A 20,629-nucleotide genomic window follows, 5' to 3' on the forward strand; every position below is an offset into this window, starting at 1 on the left:
GACTCGCAACTCTCATGCCATGCAATTTTTCAAAAATCAACACTGTCTACAGTTCACATGACTGGGTTTGAAAAGCACAGGAAATGGGTCCTTCTGCTTTCTGAAAAACCTGGGTGGCACTGAAACAGCTAGGAATGTCCTTGCTTAGTTAGCAGTGATGTCATGGTGATGTTGCTGAGTTGACATGGTCCAAAAATACAGTTCTCTCCCCACCACTATGCAAAATCTGAGTTGGAGTCAGGTTCAGATTCTCCTAGTTCAAGTTGTAAGTTGCCGACTTTTAACTATTTCCAAACGACTTGAAAGGTAAGTTGTTGTTGATTCAGTCGCCAAGTCATGTCCAACTCTTCGTGACCCCATGGACTGCAGCACACCAGGCTTCCCTGTCCCTCACCATCTCCCAGAGTTTGCCCAAGTTCATGTCCATTTAATCAGTGATGCCATCCAACCATCTCATCCTCTGTTGCCTTCTTCTCCTCTGCCTTCAAGGGAACTACTTTTGGGTTATTTTTAATAATTTCAATTAGTAAAGTGACATGGCTAAGTATCAAGCTATGGTCCTCTGGTACTGGGGAAGAAATATTAGTGAATTTAATCATTAGAGCCCCAGTTTCCTTTCTGTTGATCCAAATTATTTTGTTTTACTATAACTTCAGGACTCATCAGTGAATGACAGTAACATACATTAAAACTTGGAGGATGTTGAGTTTTCTGAATTTATATACATTGGCTCTTCTAAGTCTTCACTAAGGTCATTTATTTCTACAAATACTGTTGACTAGGACACAAGACTTGTATGACCTGCCACTTAAGGTGCCTCTTTCTTGAATTTGAAAGGAACTGCTGTTAATTGTTTTTCATATCTTTAACAGGAGTGTTATGAGACATCCTGTTAATATTTTATTAACATAAAAATGTTCTCTCACTTTCTGAGTATTTCACCTGCCTGCTAACTCTCTAAACATGGAATTAGGTGAATTTGGCATGAAGTTTATGCTAAGTCCTTCTGATTACCACTTTTTATAAACAACTAAACAGAAAATGTCCTGCTTTATTACAAGCCTCTTTCTCTCTTTTAAATGAAGATTAGAAAATTGCTAGTTAGGACTCTTTTCAATGATCCTACTTACACTGATCTACATGTTAAAATAACCTCCAAGCTTTCTCTTTTCCATGTGAAATAACAGCTTCTCTTCATTCTTTCCCCCAAAATAGTCATATTCAAATGATTTCCCCCGACTCTTTAAAGAATATTTGATTTCTATATGAACTTATAAAAATGTTGAACTCAAGGGCATTTCTGAATGATTAAGTTTAAGGTCCAGCAAAGACACTACATCTTTTCAACATGTTCATATTCTTGACTCTTAATCAGAGCCAGGAGATTGGACCGGGCGAGGGGACCACGGTTCTAACTGTGGCCAGCTCTTGGGTTCTCACTAAGAATGAAGAGGCCAGTGCAAAGTTCAAGGGGATAAACTCAGAGGAAATCTCTTCCTTTCTGTGGGCCTCAGCTTCTCTGCCTACAAAATGAGGGAGCAGAGATTCGGCTCTCTGGGCTGTTTGCGAGCCCAGCACCCTAGGGTGTGTGATGACTTCCCAGCTTGCTAGCTGCACCTGCCACCCTGCTGAAGCCAGTGCATTCACAGACAGGCACCTGCCATGCTGGAGAAATACCCACTGCTGTCTGATATCATGGGAATAGCCTATAATCTGTATGATCCGGCCAATCATTACATTCACACAATCAATACTCATGGAGCATGGATCATAGTACTTCATCCTCAAAATACTTGCATTTTAGTGGAAGCAATAAAACGTGAAAATAGAGATATCGAATATCAAGCCAATATAGAATACTGACTCCTGATAGAAACCACGGGATCAATAACCTGGCATCTCTAACTTCAGGGTTAATAGCTCTCATTTTAAGACAAGAGCAGTGTCTGAGCGTAAGTTGGCAACAGGGTTGTCTGTTATGCTTCCCACCCGTTTTTAGATGTTCAATTGTAGCATGTAGAGACACATGCGAGAAAGTTGCCATACAATCCAGCTATCCCACCCCTGAGCATACACCCAGCGGAAACTACAATTCAAAATAGACATGTTCCCTATGTTCAAAGCAGTACTATTCACAATAGCCAAGATAAGGAAACAGCTGAAGTGCCCACCAGCAGACGAATGGATGAAAAAGATGAATGGATAAAGGTACACACACACACGTTGTTGTTTAGACACTAAGTCATGTCCAACACTCTGGCAACCCCATGGACCGCAGCCCACCAGGCTCCTCTGTCCATGGGGTTCCCTAGGGAAGAACACTGGAGCGGGTTGCCATTTCCTTCTCCAAGGAATCTTCCTGACCCAGGGATCGAACCTGGGTCTCCTGTATTGGCAAGCTCTTTACCACTGAGCCACCACAGAAGGCCTAAATGCACAATGTAATATCACTCAGCCATCAAAAACAGTGAAATAACATCTGCAGCAACACAGATGGACCAAGAGATTACCACCCTAAGCGAAGTGAGTCAGAAAGAGAAAGACAAATACCAAATGGTATCACTTGTATGTGGAATCTAAAATATGATACAGATCAACGTATCAATGAAACAAAAACAGGCTCACAGGTACAGAGAACAGACTTGTGGTTGCCAAGGGAGGGGAGAGGAGGGGCGGATTGGGAGTTTGGAATTAGCAGAGGCAACCCTTTATATACAGGATGGATAAACCACAAGGTCCTACTGTGGAGCACAGGGAACTATATTCAATATCCTTTGACAAAGCATAATGCAAAAGAATATGCAGAACATACCTGTGACTGATTCATGTTGATATATGGCAAAAACCATTACAATATTGTAATTATCCTCCAATTAAAATAAATTAATTTTAAAAGAATATACATACATGTACATATTAATATATATGTATAACTGAATTGCTTTGCAGAGGAAGTTAACACAACGTTGTAAATCAACTCCACGTCAAAATTTTTTATAAAAGAAAACATCAGGAGATTAGCTTAACGTCGAAGAATTTGATGTTACAAGATCACTTGTCTGCTTTGTGCTTCAAATTCCTCATCTAAAAATAATGGAGGTGATGAAGGCATAGCTTACTGAGGGATTCCTAAGATCCCGCTGGAAAAATACATAACCCATAAGATGTAAGGTATTCAAAGTCAAATTCACATTTTTTTCATTGTTACTGCCAAAAACAATAAAATAAAAATTTTTTAAGGTTTTTTTTTTTTTTTTTTAGCCTCAGTGCAGAAGATCCCAAAGTTAGTAGGAAACCCACTGCCAACACGTCCTTTCCCTATGCAGAGTTCCATCTGTGGTGTGCTGAGAAAGTCTTGGGTTCAGAAGTCAGTTCTTCTCCCCAGGAGAGCACAGCCCTTTACACACCTGGCAGGGAGGCAGCCAGTTTCTGGCTCTGTCCTTTGAAAGTTGTTCCTCCCATATAGCAGTGCCCACGTTTCTGTGTGCTCAGTAATTGGTGTGCACACATCCTGCTGTGTTTGGTTTTAAAAAGAAAAGAAGAAAAAGTCACACAGGAGGAGCCCAGGCATCTTAAAGGCTTGTCAGCCTGGCACGTGCTTCCTGCCACTTTCTGCTGAGCCCTCCATCCTGTCTTTCTCTCCCCAAACGGAGGAGGAAAATGACATGGGGCAGCCCAGTGCTGGGAAAAGGGGAGAGAGGAAAAAGTCAGAACTGGGTCTGCCATGACTAAACTCACCAAGTTCATTCTCAGAATAAGACTGCACACATCATGTTAAGGGCAACAGCAGCTTCTGCCACTCTTATCTATTAGAGAGAAACTAACCGCTGTTTTGTGGTTACATAAGAAAAGCAAACACACACCTCCAGAAACTTAAAACACTGTCATTGATGATGAAATAAACTCACTCCTAACGGAGCAGGTTTCCATCGTGTGCCCGGCACGGCTGCTCTCCAGACAAACACACACCAGTGCTGGAATGAAGACCAGCTTGGCCAGGGTCTTTCCACTCGTGGCCCTCCTGACTCTTTTTTTTTAAAAGAAACTTTTATTGGAGGGTAGCTGATTTACAATATTGCGTTAGTTTCAGCAGTACAACAAAGTGCATCAGTTATCCACACACACACACCCACTCTATCTTAGATTCTTTCCCGATATGGGCCATTGCAGATTCTGAGTACAGTCCCCTGTGCTATGCAGTAGGGCCTCATTAGTTAGCTTCAAGTGCACCCTTCCTGATAGAGGAGAGAGATCTTGTTTGTCTTCGTGTAGGCGGCTGTCAAGACTGGAAACCAGCATGCCAGTCCTCCTCATTATGGGAAGGGGAGTCATCTCTAGCCCTGAAGGCTACCGTTTTTCACACGGTTTGCAGGGTTGTTTCAAAGCAAGTTTCCATTTTTCCCTCAGGGGAGTAAAACTGATTATACCATTTATTACTTTACCTTCCTACAGTAAATCAAACACCCCATTAATACAGTCTACCCTTCATCCCTGATTAACCTGAGATGTATTTAAAATTCTGTAAGGAAGTAAGAGATAGAAATGTAGCTTGGGAAAGTATATTTTGGTGAAATGTTTGCTATATATTGAGACTATTTTAAGTCTTCAATGGACGTGTTAAGTGTGTGACAGATTTTTACAATGGAAATGTGAGTTAAACACATTAGGACTGGTTACTACTGATTGTGTCTACTCAGTGCTTTATACCCACCTAAAAGAACGCCCATAGCATAAAAAGGGAAAAATGGAGCCATTTGCAGAGACATGGATGAACCTAGAGACTGTCACACAGAGTGAAGTCAGAAACAGAAAAACAAATATTGTCTATCAACACATATATGTGGGATCCAGAAAAATGGTTCAGATGATCTCATTTGCAAAGTAGAAACAAAGTCACAGGTGCCGAGAACAAACTTATGGTTGCCCAGGGGTGGGAGGAGGGGTGGGATGAACCGGGAGATTGGGATTGACATGTGAACACTACTGATCTTATGTATAAATAACTATTTATTACGTCTATTATAACAGATAATGAGAACCTATGTATTGTCCAGGGAACTCTACCCAGTGCTCTGTGCTGACCTAAATGGGAAGGAAATCCAAAAAAGAAGGTATCTATGTACATACATAGCTGATTTACTATTCTAGACAGCACAAACTAACACAACATAGTAAACAACTATATTCCAATAAAAATAAGTAAATACAAGTAATATGTGAGATGCAAAAAAAAAAAAAATGCCCACAGAAGCTCTGCAAGATAGAAATCATCATCTCTACATTACAGATGAAGAAACTAGTTAAACATCTCACATGAGGATTTGCAGCTGAAAAAGAAAAGGAGCCAGGATTCAGCATCTGCGTGCCCCAGGCAACCAGAGGGTCTATTCTTAAAGGTGTGTGCCCCCAGACAACCTGTTTTTAACTATTTAAATTATTTTACGTACCCTCCAATTAATCAAATGTGCTTAAAACAAATTATTTATTCTGACATTTCACTACTTTGGTTTCCCTCGTGGTTCAGATGGTAAAGAATCTGCCAGCAGTTTGGGAGATCCGGATTCGATCCCTGGAGCAGGAAGATGCCCTGGAGAAGGGAATGGCAACCCACTCCAGCATTCTTGCCTGGAGGTATTCTTGCATGGACAGAGGAGCTTGGCGGGCTACAGTCCATGGAGTCACAAAGAGTCGGACATGACTGAGCGACTAACATTTCACTAATTTACAATTACTTTCCTTCCAGTCAGAAGTACAAAGGAGTCACAATGTATGTTTTGGAAGAAAGGGTAACAGCAAAAATGTCAGTATCAAGTTAATATCTATCTTTATCAACATGTGCAGGACAGATCTAAAGATGTGAGGCACTTCTGGGCCCCCACCTGCCCCACCCACGACCAGGGCACCTGGCACTCCTCTGTCTCCAAAGCCGCCTAATTAATTGCTAGCCTGCTCTATCCTCTGGGAAGGCCCTGAGTAACTGCTGAGGATGAGATCCCAGGAAGAATGTGTTTGTTTGTATAACACTATGTTTCACCTTTTCTTTATTTTCAGACAGACCCCTAAGTCTGTAAGTCCTACAAATTACTCTGCTCTCTGGGTTTAGTTTAGCATAAACAAAGCATTTCTTTCTTTTCCAGTCAATTATGGGGTTGGTCTCCCTGAGCTCCGTTGTGTTCAATTCTATCCATCAAACATGCAGAAGCCTAGTCTGTGACACAGATGACACCTTTACTTTCAGAAGGCTGAGAAAGCTCTGTTATTTCAGGTGACTAGTAAAATACTCACAAACTTTTACCAGTTACCTAATTTTTCTTAAGAGACAATACAATAGACATTTTCTACACTGCTTTCTCAGTCGAGACAAGGTAAGATTCTTTTAAGGACAGATTTCCAAAAATTTGACTTTTCCCCCTGAGCATACTTCTATTATAAATTGAGGGTAGAGTCATTAACTCATAGAAAAACATTCTCAGGACAAACAATTTATGTGTTAAGCTACTATTTGGGGAGAGCTTGAGAGAGAGAGGTTTGGAGCAAATAATGGGGGTAAATCAATGTAAAAGACGTTAAACTGATTGTCACAGTCCCAGTTTTAAGCTTCACTCCCGCACTTATTTGACATCTATTCCAGAAAGATTGTGGATGGCCGGATGTCTCCTCCGAAATCAGCCCCACTCAACATTCTCCCACAGACTTGCCTCTCTAATGACACATCGTCAGCTTAAGTACCAACTTGCCCATCTAATCAAGGACCACAACACACTGGTAACAGCAACCAGTGACACTATAATTAACTCCCTAGTGATTAATTCTTATTGACTCAGGCCAAAGGAGGATTACAAATCAAGATAACTGGAAACTGGGTCTTGACTTGCAATTTGATTCTTCCTGCTCGTCTTCAATACCTGCATTGATCAGATAACTATTCAACATTCTCTCTTACCTAAAAGAGATCCAATCCAACTAACGTATCAAATCAGCTTTGTTTTCCTGAGTGACACGTCTGCTACTTTTTCACTCATGTTATTGATGCCCAGGTGGTAGGGGTTGTTGGGGGAAAGGAGCAGGAGAGAGTGAAACAGACAATCGCTGTTACCACACTGGGAACAGACCTCTAAATTACTGAAGCAGGAGCTTCTCCAATTCAATTCAACACGATGATAATGACTATGCTGTTACTAATGCGTGACACAAGGAACTAGGGAAATGAGAGAACTGTATTCCTTCTACCTGATCCTCATGACATTTATAATTTAGAAAGGGAAGAGAAGGAAATGATTATGTATGGGCCAAAGCTCTGTGCTAGGCACTGGCCATCATTTTTCCTGTTCTCATTAAATCTGCACATCAACCTTTGAAGAATGGGCTACTGATCCCATTTTACAGAAGAGAAAGTTGAAGCCTAAAAAAGTTAGAGTATTATTCAACCCCATGTCAGAATACCCTTCCTTTTTTATTGAAGTATTTCCTTTCTTTTTAAGGCCCAATAATACTCATTGTACATGTCACAGCATGTTCATCCTTTCACCTGTCAGTTGCATGATGAATGGAAACAGTTGTTTCCACCTGTTGGATATTGCAAATAATGCTGCTATGAACTTCGGTGAGCAAATATCTTCTTAAGATGCTGCTTTCAATTCTTTTGAATGAATACCCACAAGGGTGACTATTAGATTACACCGTAATTCTAGTCTTAATTGTTTTGAGGACCTGTCATATTTTTTTCCGTAGTGGCTGTGCCATTCTACAGTCTCAACAACAGAGTACAAGGGTTCTAATTTCTCCACATCCTCACCAAAACTTGTTGGATTTTTCGAACTAGCCATCCTAATGGGTGTGAGGTGATATCTCATTGTGGTATTAATTTGCAATGATATTGAGTATCTTTCCACGCACATCTTGGTCATTTGTATATCATCTTTGGAAAAATGGCTACTCATGTCCTTTGTTGATTTTTTAAGTTGGACTCTGTTCTTTGTTGTTGTTGTGTTGTATATAGCTATTAGTTTTAAAACTGTACTATAAAACATTTCAGGTGTACAAAATATAAAAAATAACTTGATGAATACCCAATACCTACAATCCAACCTAAAACAGAAAACCTGACCAATATATTTGAAGCTTCCCATATCCTTCTCCTGACTGAATTCCCTTTCACACTCTCACCAAGAGAACTACTATCCAGATGCCAGAGTTTATTATTCCCTCCATTTTTATACATGTAATAAATATTTATGTATCTATCTCTATTCTACTATTGCCTATTTCAGTTCAGTTCAGTTCAGTCGCTCAGTCGTGTCCAGCTCTTCACGACCCCATGAATTGCAGCACGCCAGGCCTCCCTGTCCATCACCAACTCCCGGAGTTCACTCAAACTCATGTCCATCAAGTCGGTGATGCCATCCAACCATTTCCTCCTCTGTCGTCCCGTTCTCCTCCTGCCCCCAATCCCTCCCAGCATCAAAGTCTTTTCCAATGAGTCAACTCTTCGCATGAGGTGGCCAAAGTACTGGAGTTTCAGCTTTAGCATCAGTCCTTCTAAAGAACACCCAGGGCTGATCTCCTTTAGGATGGACTGGTTGGATCTCCTTGCAGTCCAAGGGACTCTCAAGAGTCTTCTCCAACACCACAGTTCAAAAACATCAATTCTTCGGTGCTCAGCCTTCTTCACAGTCCAACTCTCACATCCATACATGACTACTGGAAAAACCATAGCCTTGACTAGACGGACCTTTGTTGGCAAAGTCTCTGCTTTTGAATATGCTGTCTAGGTTGGTCATAACTTTCCTTCCAAGGAGTGAGCGTCTTTTAGTTTCATGACTATTTAACTGACTTTAAAACTCAATATATAAACTGTTATTTACATTGTTCTGCAACTCGATTTATATTTGTGAGGTTCATTTTTCTTGGTACATGTAATCTCAAATATTCATTTTATTCACTCTATAGCTGTGGTTCTCAAACTTTTTGGTCTTAGGATTCCTTTACCTTTTAAAAAAATTACTGAGGCTACTGAAGAGATTTGGTTTAAGTGGATTCAGTTAATCAGTATTTGCCATATCAGAAAACAATGCTGAAAAAAATCAGCAGTGGCCACAAGACTGGAAAAGGTCAAGTTTCATTCTAATCCTAAAGAAAGGCAATGTCTATCAATGTTTAAATTACCATACAATTGAACTCATTTCACACACTAGTAAAATTAGGCTCAAAATCCTTCAAGTTAGGCTTCAGCAATACATGAACCAAGAATTTTCAGATGTACAACCTGGATTTAGAAAAGGCAGAGGCACCAGAGATCAAATTGCCAACATCTGTTGGATCACAGAAAAAGCAAGGGAATTTAAAAAAAAAAATCTACTTCTGCGTCATTGACTATGCTAAAGCATTTGACTGTGTGGATCACAACAAACTGGGGAAAATTCTTCAAGAGATGGGAGTACCAGAGCACCTTACCTGCCTCCTGAGAAATCTGTATGCAGGACAAGAAGCAGCAATTAGAACTGGACATGGAACAACAGGTTCAAAATTGAAAGGGAGTACATCAAGGCTGTATATTGTCACCCTGCTTATTTAACTTATATGCAGGGTACATCATGTGAAATGCCAGGGTGGGTGAAACACAAGCTGGAATCCAGACTGCTGGGAGAAATATCAACAACCTCAGATATGCAGATGATACCACTTTAATAGCAGAAAGTGAAGAGGAACTAAAGAGCCTCTTGATGAAAGTGAAAGAGGAGAATGAAAAAGCTGGCTTAAAACTCAACATTCAAAAATGAAGATCATGGCATCTAGTCCCATCACTACATGGCAAATAGATGGGGAAACAATGGGAACAGTGACAGATTTTATTTTCTTGGCTTCCAAAATCACTTTGGACAGTGACTGTAGCCATGAAATTAAAAGACACTTGCTCCTAGGAAGAAAAGCTATGACAAACCTAGATAGTGTATTTAAAAGTAGAGAATCACTTTGCTGACAAAGGTCTGTCTAGTCAAAGCTATGGTTTTTCCAGTAGTCATGTATGAATGTGAGAGTTGGACCATAAAGAAGGCTGAGCACCAAAGAATTGATGCTTTCCAACTGTGGTGCTGGAGATGACTCTTGAGAGTCCCTTGGCCAGCAAGGAGATCAAACCAATCAATCCTAGAGGAAATCAACCTTGAATATTCAGTGGAAGGACTGATGCTGAAGCTGAAGCTCTGATACTCTGGCCATCTGATGCAAAGAGCCCACTCGTTGGAAAAGACCCTGATGCTGGGAAAGATTGAAGGCAGGAGAAGGGGACGACAGAGGATAAGATGGTTGGATGGCATCACTGACTCAATGGACATGAGTTTGGGCAAACTCAGGGAGATAGTGAAGGATGGGGAAGCATGGTGTGCTGCAGTCCGGGGGGGAGGGGGGGTTGCAAAGAGTCAGACATGACTTGACAACTGAACAGTGAAGAACAACAATTGAAAACAATAAAACCCATTATATAAAGTTAACATCAGAACATATTTTATGATTAAATAATCTTTTTCAACACAAAAGGCAATGAGAAAAGTGGTTCTGTTTTACACTTCTGTAAATCTCCTTCATGTCTGGCTTAATAGATGACAGCTGGCTTCTTATTCTTATTTCTGCATTCAGTCTGTTGCTATCATAACACATGGCCTCTGGAAAACTCCACCATACAGAATGAGAGAGAAAAGGTGAAAAAGGTCTTAGTCGTGCTGTGAAATGAGTTTTGACCTGGAAATACCCTGAAAGAAGTCAGCAGGATCTCCAAGGATCTCTGGACCACACTTGAAAATCACCGCTCCTCAGAATTTCACTGAAATAAATATACTGCAATCATTTTTATCTATTCTTCTGCCAATGTTCAATTTTGTTTTGCTTTTCTTAATCATATTGTTGTGAACATTCTTGCAGATATCTGCTTTGCCACAGGTTTCTACAAAATATGCACAAAGTAGCAGAACCACCGCATTTTGGGGTATACACATCTTCTACTCTTGCCTGGAAAACCCCATGGATGGAGGAGCCTGGTGGGCTACAGTCCATGGGGTCACTAAGAGTTGGACATGACTGGGCGACTTCACTTTCACTTTTCACTTTCATGCATTGGAGAAGGGAATGGCAACCCACTCCAGTGTTCTTGCCTGGAGAATCCCAAGGATGGGGGAGCCTGACGGGCAAAGAGTCAGACACAACTGAAGTGACTTAGCAGCAGCAGCAGCATCTTCGACTATAGTATAGTTGTTGTCAAACCGCTCTCTCAAATGTACAATCTATAAATGCGTCACTAGTTTCCAGCACCTAAAACTTTAACCAAGATTATGTCTGGGAGGCAGGAAATGTGATGATAATTTTTTTTTAAATCTGAGAGATAACTAATAGTATGGAACTGTATCCTCTATCTGGAGAAAGCCCTCCAGAACAAACAGATGTCTGTTAGAGATAGAATTAGCAAAAACCACAGCCTCAAAGACAAACTCTGGCAGAGCTCCTTCAAGTAATTCTAGGGAAGAAACACACCTATTTCACTCTCGTCTCTTCAACACCCAATTCAACCATCTGTTGTTGAATTCAGCTGTGTGACCTCAGGCCAAGTTCCTTTATCTCCTTGCAGCCAAAGTCCTCATCTGTAAAATGGTGATCATTCATGATTCTATGGATTAAAACACATTAACTTCAAAAGGATGACAGTGCGCCTGGGATATGTGATTTACACATAAAGCAACAAAAGCCAGTAAACCTGATGTGAAGAGCTAATCCATTAGGAAAGATCCTGATGCTGGGAAAGACTGGGGGCAGGAGGAGAAGGGGGTGACAGAGGATGAGATGGTTAACGGCATCACCAACTCAACAGACATGCTGCTGCTGCTGCTAAGTCACTTCAGTTGTGTCCGACTTTGTGCAACCCCATGGATGGAAGCCCACCAGGCTCCCCTGTCCCTGGGATTCTCCAGGCAAGAACACTGGAGTGGGTTGCCATTTCCTTCTCCAGTGCATGAAAGTGAAAAGTGAAAGTAAGTCGCTCAGTCGTGTCCGACTCTTAGAGACCCCATGGACTGCAGCCTACCAGGCTCCTCTGTCCATGGGATTTTCCAGGCAAGAGTACTGGAGCGGGGTGCCATTGCCTTTTCCACAACGGACATGAGTTTGAGCAAATTCCAGGAGATTGTGAAAGACAGGGAAACCTGGTGTGCTGCAGTCCATGGGGTTGCAAAGAGTCAGACATGACTTTGCCACTGCAAAACAACACCACCACAATTTCTGAAGAGGAAAAAGTCCACACCAGCAGCTTTCGGAGAGAAGTGAGGCTCTGAGCCAGGAATGAAAGGATGTTGGGATTGGATGAGAGGAGGTGAGATGGGGGTAGGCAAATGATATGAAAATAGTTCCCCTTTTGATAGCCTGGTCAGCAATATTTAGAGGCAGTGGCTAGCTTCAGGGCCTGGGGAAATGCTGTGGCTGATGCCACTTCCCTTGAGAGCCCTAAATTTAGAAGGAACCTGCTAAGGCCACATCCACTGTGTGCTGCTATGGGGAGAGGAACACCTGGGATTTTGTCAACTTTTGCTGGAAGATGACTGCCGTATAAGGCATTTCTTCTAACGCATCACATTCAAATTTACTGGGAAGAAAGGTTATTTCCATTAAAAATAACTTACTCCAAAGCTATCATGGTTTATTTGAGCCGCTTCTTGAGAAGTGAAAATCAGTTCCTGTCACCTCTAACTGACATATAAAGCAGGGTGGTTATTTATTTGCATATCTTAGTAGAAAAACCTCTCATTTGTCTAAGTGATGCATATATTAGCTATTTTTAGGAACTCCTAGGGCAGAAAACATCAATTCAGATGAATAAAGCAATCCTCTGAAACAGATTGCTAAACAGAAAAATATTTACCAAACAGCAATTCTATGCTATCATTTAGATGGGAGAAAAATATATTGGTTTTGACATGCACAAAACTGCAGCGTCCAGGTTTGTACATGTCAAAAAAATCATCAACGTAGAATTTATGGGGTTCCCAAGTAAATGTGAGTTACTTTAAGGATAATGCAGTATACCAACTTTATAACATTAATGCTTTATAAGTGGATTTTAAAAACAGAGAATGGTTTAAGATGGACCTCCATCAATGGAACATTACAGTTAGAATTATTACCTTCCTGTTATTCCTTCTTATTTTATGGATTATGCTTTAAAACAACAAATAATATGAAATAGATAAAACAAGCAAATGCAGAGACAGAAGATAGGGTGGTGATTACCAGTGGCTAAGGGGAGAAATTTTGTCCAGAATCTCTGCTTGGGGTGATGAGAAAGTTCTGGCATGATGGCTGTATAACATGATACAGCTAATGGATGCCACTAATTCTACACCTAAAAATGGCTGAAATGGTGAAAATTAAGCTGTGTGCGCTTTTAGCATAATAAAAAGCAACAAGTAATCTAAGCATTTATTACTGAATTCATTAACAATATTTTCACAAAATTTCATTCCTGGTCCATTTCCTTTCGTTTGCTAAGTAGGCTGTCACACACCTTTTCTCCTTAATCTCTAAAACCATAACTCTGTCCTCTCCACCTTCAGCAGATGAAACTATTTCACGAGAAGATGGAAGCCTCAAGGCATAAACTTGTTCAACTTCTTCCGTCTGGTCCAACTTACCTCTTCTCCACCTGTTCTCCCCCAGCTGTGCCCTATGTATGATCACATTCCAGGGCCACATCATCCCTGGAAACTCTTCTTCTCCTTGACCCCCCCAACTCCCACCATCCTTGTGATCTCACCCCCTCTCCAACCCAGGAGCGACAGAGGAGGAGATGGTTGGATGGCATCATCGACTCAATGGACATGAGTTTGAGCAAACTCCTCAAAGACAGTGGAGGGAAGCTTGGCATGCTGCAGTCCACAGGGTGGCAAAGATTCGGACAAGGCTGAGTGACTGAACAACCACAACTGACTCACAAATGCGCTCGTATTCCCCATCCCTGACAGCCTGTGACTTGGCTTCTGCAGATGTGGCTGCGTCTGCCCTCCCCCAGCAGCAAGCGTCCCTTCCCACCACCGGGCAGCTTCTCTACCCTTTCCCTCTGTCTTCTGTGCCCACCGCTCTGCTGACGCGGCTCTCCCCAAGGGCACCGATGACGCCAATTTCCAGATCCAGCGGCTCATTCTTAATCTTCTTCCTCCACACTACACAGCGCTGCTGACAGTGCTTCCCCCTCTGCCTGCCCTTTCATCTCTTTGGTCACTCTTTCAGCTACTCTTAGTTCAGCTTTCTTTACCTAAACTTCTGAAACACATCCAGGTTTCAACTTGAGTCCTTTCTGGCTAATCACACCCACATTGGTGGCTTCAGTGATCCTCTACTTAATGGTAACTTCAAAAAGACATTCTTCTTGAACTACACTTGCACGCCTTTAGTCCTATAGTTTCAGCTACACGCTGGATCGCTCCACGCGTCTTGCTCAAGCACAGCCAGAACAAATACGGGTTCTGCCTTTTCTTCAATGCTCATGCCTCTCTGCTCTCTCCTGTCCTGCTCAATGGAATTACCATCCACCGACTCTTCCAAGCTAGAAATATTGGAATCAGCTGTGAGTACTCCTTGCTTTTTGCCTCTTACATCCAACTGTGCAACAAGACCTACCAGTTTTATCCCATTGTATTTGATCCTATTCTCCAATCCTTTTGACTTCCCTGGTGGCTCAGACCATAAAGCGTCTGCCTACAATGTGGGAGACCTAGGTTCGATCCCTGGGTCAGGAAGATCCTCTGGAGAAGGAAATGACAACCCACTCCAGTACTCTAGCCTGGAAAATCCCACGGAGGGAGGAGCATGGTAGGCTATAGTCCATGGGGCCACAAAGAGTCAGACACAACTGAGCGACTTCTCTTTCTCTCTTTTCTTTCTTTCTTTCTTTCTTTCTTTCTTTCTTTCTTTCTTTCTTTCTCCCTCCAATCCTTTAGCTTGACAACTTCAGACCTTTTCCCTATATCATTACAGTAGGTTCCTAATTAGTACCAACCTCCTTGTCTTTGCATGCAGTTCATTCATCCTTCACCTTAGCCATAAAAGCTGCCTTTCCAAAATCTCTTCAATGTTGAAAAACATAAAACTTCTCTCTGCCTACGGTATGAAGCCCAGACTCAAAAACCACACAATTTCTTCATTATGGACGAACTTCCAAACTTTAAGGAAACTGAACTTTGGCTAAAGATATCGATTAAACCAGGCATTTAAAAATATTTTGGTTTCTTAAAATGTGTTCCTCTAAATAGTTTTGTCTCAGAGAAACTTAAGCAAAACAAATCTTCCCTCACACAACTAGTAAGATGAAAACAGAACCTATAATGTTAGTTAAGAAAAAAAAAAAAAAGCTTAGTAAACACTGAGAGGAGATATATGCAGAAACCCACAACTGATTTAATTTGCAAAACCACAGCTTTAACTCAACTAAAGTAAAGATAACTTAGATAAAATACAACCAGAAAACTGAGATAAAAGAAATGGGGTAAATAAATTAACTTGATGATTTAGCAAGCAAGTGTCACGGGTGTATGGCATGAAAGTCTGAGAAAGCACTTTGGACAAAGAAAGGTGATGGGTTGACTCCAGAGAGCCCCTGGGAGCAGAAGTTCTTAGGGGAACCCCTGCTTGCTGGAAGAGGATCATTTCTTGGACCATGTCCATTTCATTTGTATGGTCATTTAGTTTCAGGAGAAAAATAAGATTTTATAGGTTGATGTTCAATTTTTGAGGTTGGAGTGGGAGACCACTGGTATTTATTAAGGCTCCTCTGCAGCCAGAATTAAGCAGCAGAAGTCACGAAAACTTCTACTTTCTCGACTCCCACCACCAACCAGCTGTGATACCCTGAATATCTCATCTAAGCCCCAGTTTCCTGGCCTTTAAAAGGAAGGGTCTAGATATACAGAACAGATTTGTAGACATAGCAGCGGAAGGAGAAGGAGGGACGGATTGAGAGAATACCATTAACATGTATACCCTACCATGTGTAAAATAGCTAGCTAGTGGGAAACTGCTGTATAACACAGGTCGCTCAGCTCGATGCTCTGTGATGACCTAACGGGGTAGAATGGGGGGTGAGGGTCGGAGGTAGGTCGGAGGAGGGTTGGGAGGGGATCTATGTATACTTACAGCGGATTCAAACTGTTGCACAGCAGAAGCTAACATAACATTGTAAGGCACTTATCCTCCAATTAAAATTAAAAATAAATTTAAAAAATGAAGAATCTAAAGAGAAAAACATCTGTCCTTGCTAAAATTCTGTACTTCACTATTTTTATCTCAATATTATTAAGATCAGAAAATGCTAAGTGTATTTATCCTTAGGGGGAACAAGAGGAAACAGACTATTTTCAAAGTGACTAGTGGTATTCCTTTTCCAGCAAATTAGACAGTACCAAGTGCATTCTCAGGGCATCCCTGGTGGCTCAGATGGTAAAGAATCTGCCTGCAATGCAGGAGACCTGGATTCGATCCTTGGGTCAGGAAGATCTCCTGGAGAAAGGCATGTACCCACTCCAGTATTCTCACCTGAAAAATTCCATGGACAGAGGAGCCTGGCAGGCTACAGTCCATGGGGTCACAAACAGACACTACTGAGCACCTAACACACACACACACATACACATACGCACACGCACACGCACGCGCACGCTTTCTCAGGCACAGTGAAGCATGCTCCCTCCAATATGGGATGTTAAAATAAGGAAAGGAAGTGACAGATTGGGGGCTTGGGCTGCAGGGGTGGGAAGTAATTAGACAGCCCTTTAGTTTCCTTCTACTCATTTGCCTGTGTGCTAAAACAGCAGCAAGAGGCATTAAAAAGTTCTGGATGTTTTGGAAAGGTAGAGGCCCTCTTCACTAATCGGAATCATGATAGTCAGAATCCATATATCTATTTAGATAACAAATAAGTAATGACAACCTAAGTCCCAGGCATGTACCAGCTTAAGAAAAAAAACAAAAAACCCAGCGGTGACAAAGGAGTCAGGGCAGGCCTCATGGACGAACAGAGAAAATAAGGGTTATGCATCACTTGGAACCAGGGGAGGACAGAACAGGACTTTTCTGCATCACTGGTGACCTATCTGCACCTTCTTTTTCTTTACACCCATGGGTTTTTTTTTTTTTTTTTGGTAATTTTTTATTGGAAGATAATTGCTTTGCAATATTGTGCTGGTTTCTGCCATACCTCCACGTGAAGCAGCCACAGAAATACCTATGTCCCCCCCTCCTGAACCTCCCTCCCATCTCCCAGCCCTCTAGGTTGTCACACGGTGCTGGGCTGAGCTCCCTGGGTCGCACAGCCAATTCCCACCGGCTAGCTCTGTTTCCACGCTACTCTCTCAAATCGTCCCACCCTCTCCCTCCTACACTGTCTCCGAGAGTCTGTTCTCTATGTCTGCATCTCCACTGCTGCCCTGCACACACATGCGCTAATACACAATATTTGTCCTTCTCTTTCTGACTCACTTCACTTTGGACCATAGGCTCTAGGTTTATTTGCCTCATTAGGACTGACTCAAATGTGTTCTTTCTTAAAGCTGAGTAACAGTCCATTGTATATATGCACCACAATTTCTGTATCCATTCGTCTGGCTGAGTAACAGCCCACTGTATACGTGCACCACAATTCCTGTATCCATTCATCTGTCGATGGACATCTAGGCTGTTTCCGTGTCCCAGCTACTGTAAACAGAGCTGCAGTGGACACTGGGGTACATGTGCCTCTTTCCGCTGTGGTTTTCTCAGGGCACATGCCCAGTAGTGGGATTACTGTGTCATATGCTTACCCATGATTTTATGGCAGTGAGCACACAGCAGATATTTTCCCTCTCCCTCCCACTCCATAGAAAGCAAGCGCTTAGTAATCTAAGAACAGGCCAGGTTCCAGAAATTTCTAATTCTTCATTCTTTTTACTGTAACTTCACAGCACTGTCGTGAGCTAGATGATCTTACTTACATGCTGTTTTTTGTTTGATTTTTAATGCCTTTCTCCTTCATGAGGGTTAGGACTTCGGCTCTCTTTTCTGCCCTGTCTTCCCAACACCACATCCATCACTGACAATGATCGACGAAGGGCTGGATCAATTACTATCTGTGGACTGAATAATTCCCTGCTTGTTCCAAGTCATAAAAGTTCCCATTTTCTCTAAGTTACTGATTAAGCCACTTTAACGTGTGAAGGTGATCTGAGTGCTACTTGCATTTTTCAGAGGATCTGTTTGTCTTAAATTTCTAGCTGGCAGAATTCTGGTACCGGGAAGAAATGAGGACTTTCAGGTGGTTACTGGAGGGTATTTTGAGATCAGGTGGGAAGGAGCAGTCCGAAGACAGCCACCCTTTGATTTGCTAGAATGTCTACTCCAAGGAAAAACAAATCCCTCTGTACTGTTCACAGACTCCTCCTTCCCTCTATGGGCAAACCCATAAATCTCCAAGTGCTGGCCCAGGAGGGTTGCACAGGGTCAGAAGTGTAAGGGTCCATAAGGGTCAGAAAGATAAGGCTAAAACAGAAGCCCCAGAAAGCAGAGGTACGCTCTGTTTCTGCCCCGAAGACAATGCATCATGGGCATTCTACATCTCAGTGGTTATTACAATTTTTTTCTGTTTATTTGTTTTCAGGACTAACATTTATATTCCACCTCTGAAAACTGCCCATTTGCTCTAATATGAAACACCTATGATATTTCTAGTTGTTATTTTGCAAGCCAAGCAGAGAAATAATAAAGTACAGAGCTTTGAGATTTAAAAATAATTATTCTTTGGAGAATATTTGCAAAACAAGTGTTTTCTTGAATAAGGATATCGCTTTGAACTTTCTGGAATCTTGGGCTTCAGAACTTGTCAAATAACAACAATCAATAAATAACAGACATAAAAGGGATCAGAAACAATTTGAATCTTACCAGTGATTTCATAGATACACAGACATACTGACTTAAAAGCAGATTACAGTTACCTCAGGCATATATTGAGAAACAATATAAATATGTCTCACAGCATAAAAATATATCATCCCTCTCATTTCCAGAATTGCCTTACAAAGTCAAATTTCAAACTTCAAAGTTATTACCAAAGGAGATTTATCTGGCTGCATTTCTCACTCATTTTTAATTAAACACAGTTTCTTCTGAACGGCTCTTTGCAAGTTACAGTAGTCAGCATATACAAGTGTGTGTATGTGTGCCCACAGATGATATACTTTGCCATTTTAAAATGTGCCCCAAACCATAACTGATATAAGGAGGGAAGGAAGTCTCGTAACTCATTTCTTAGAATTAACACTACTGTCCGGTAATATTTTTTTAAAACAATGAGTCAGTAGATATAGTATATTGCCTAATTCAGGCTAAGCCAAGTGGAGCATCAGGGACACAGATTACAGCATCGAGCTGCCCAGGTTCAAATCTGAGCTCTGCCGTTTAGCAGCTGTGACTTTGAACAAGCTGTTTAACTCTTTCCTCATCTGCAAAATGGGGACAATAAGACGACCCACTCAAGTAGGTTAACAGATGTAAGCTGATCAGAGCAGTACCTGGATGCAGAACAAGCTCGATCCAAGTTAGTTGTAACTATTAGTCTTGAGTTTATCCATTCAACAGTCAAAGGAATGATGATCATGTCTGCTGCTTCCACCACTTAGCAGAAAACATTTTCTCACAATGATTACTTCCTTTAGAGTTGTTTTGTCAAAAAGCAGCTCTGCTCGTTCAAGGTGGGCCTTCCCGCTCCCTCCCCCGAGTCACACCACTTCCCCTGAAGCTCGTCACCAGCCTCAAGCGCAACAGTCCTCAGTTTCACTTTCAGGTTAAGCAGTCAGTGTGGCTGGGGAGGCGAGCTAGTCACTTAACAGGCACCCAAGTGAAGTAAGCACCGGCTCGTCACTGCTTTGCCCAACTTCTCCCCTGCCTTCTTGGCCAAGCAGTCACCTGTGCAGAAGGTGCGCGGAGGAGGGCTGAGGTTCTGTACTGTTTGGCATGCGGGTGCCCCGCCTTTTCATGGCAGGTCTGGGATGCCCTTATGGGGTGCTGCTCCCGTCTCTCCGTGAATGCACACGGCCAGGTCTGAAGCCAGCTTCCTCCCTGCCGCTTCCTTCTTAATCGTGACACTGAGCTCTAGCTGACCCTTCTGTTTCAGCTGCTAAGCTTGTGTCTCAAGCTCTGTGTGTCTGGCCTGTCCTCCCTCTCTCCCTGCACGGTGGCAGTTCTGCGTCCACCCCTTTGGCTCCGTCACACGGCTTACTTTCACAGCTCTGACCTCCTCCTCATCACACCCGCCTTCTTCCTGTTTGGGGTTTTCTGGTCTTCCCTCCAGGCACCCCCCTGCTCTACCCAGTGTGGAGATCACACCAATGTCCTAGCTATGTACTGAGCACCTGCTGAGTGGGGGACGAGCCCAGGGCTAGACTGGAGAGAGAGACCCAGATCCCTGCCCTCAAGGAGCTCACAGTGTGGTCGGGGTGGAGGGGGTGTTGTAACTGCCGAGGTGGCTTCCGGTACAGGAAGCTGGGGCGCTCACTCAGGGGGGAAAGGATGTTTTAATTAGATCAGGGGGTGGGGGCGCCTTCGCAGAGGTGGTGATGTCTGAGGG

At 42.3% G+C, this 20,629-nt stretch overlaps 1 protein-coding gene across 7 annotated transcripts in view; it reads right to left on the reverse strand.

The window, feature by feature from the left end:
* Positions 1-20,629, reverse strand: part of PRKCQ (protein kinase C theta) — a 158,940-nt gene that overhangs the window by 121,026 nt on the left and 17,285 nt on the right. Inside the window, exon 1 of one of the 7 annotated variants that reach the window (XM_027976508.3) lies at positions 19,575-19,706. The exons of 5 other annotated variants lie outside the window; for them this stretch is intronic. The gene's annotated coding sequence lies outside the window, so the exon portion shown is untranslated. Of the gene's footprint in view, positions 19,707-20,629 lie in introns of those variants that run through there. One more of the 7 variants, XM_060397177.1, reaches the window with a different exon arrangement.

Source organism: Ovis aries, chromosome 13 (assembly GCF_016772045.2).
Source record: "Ovis aries strain OAR_USU_Benz2616 breed Rambouillet chromosome 13, ARS-UI_Ramb_v3.0, whole genome shotgun sequence".
NCBI classification, from domain to species: Eukaryota; Metazoa; Chordata; class Mammalia; order Artiodactyla; family Bovidae; genus Ovis; species Ovis aries.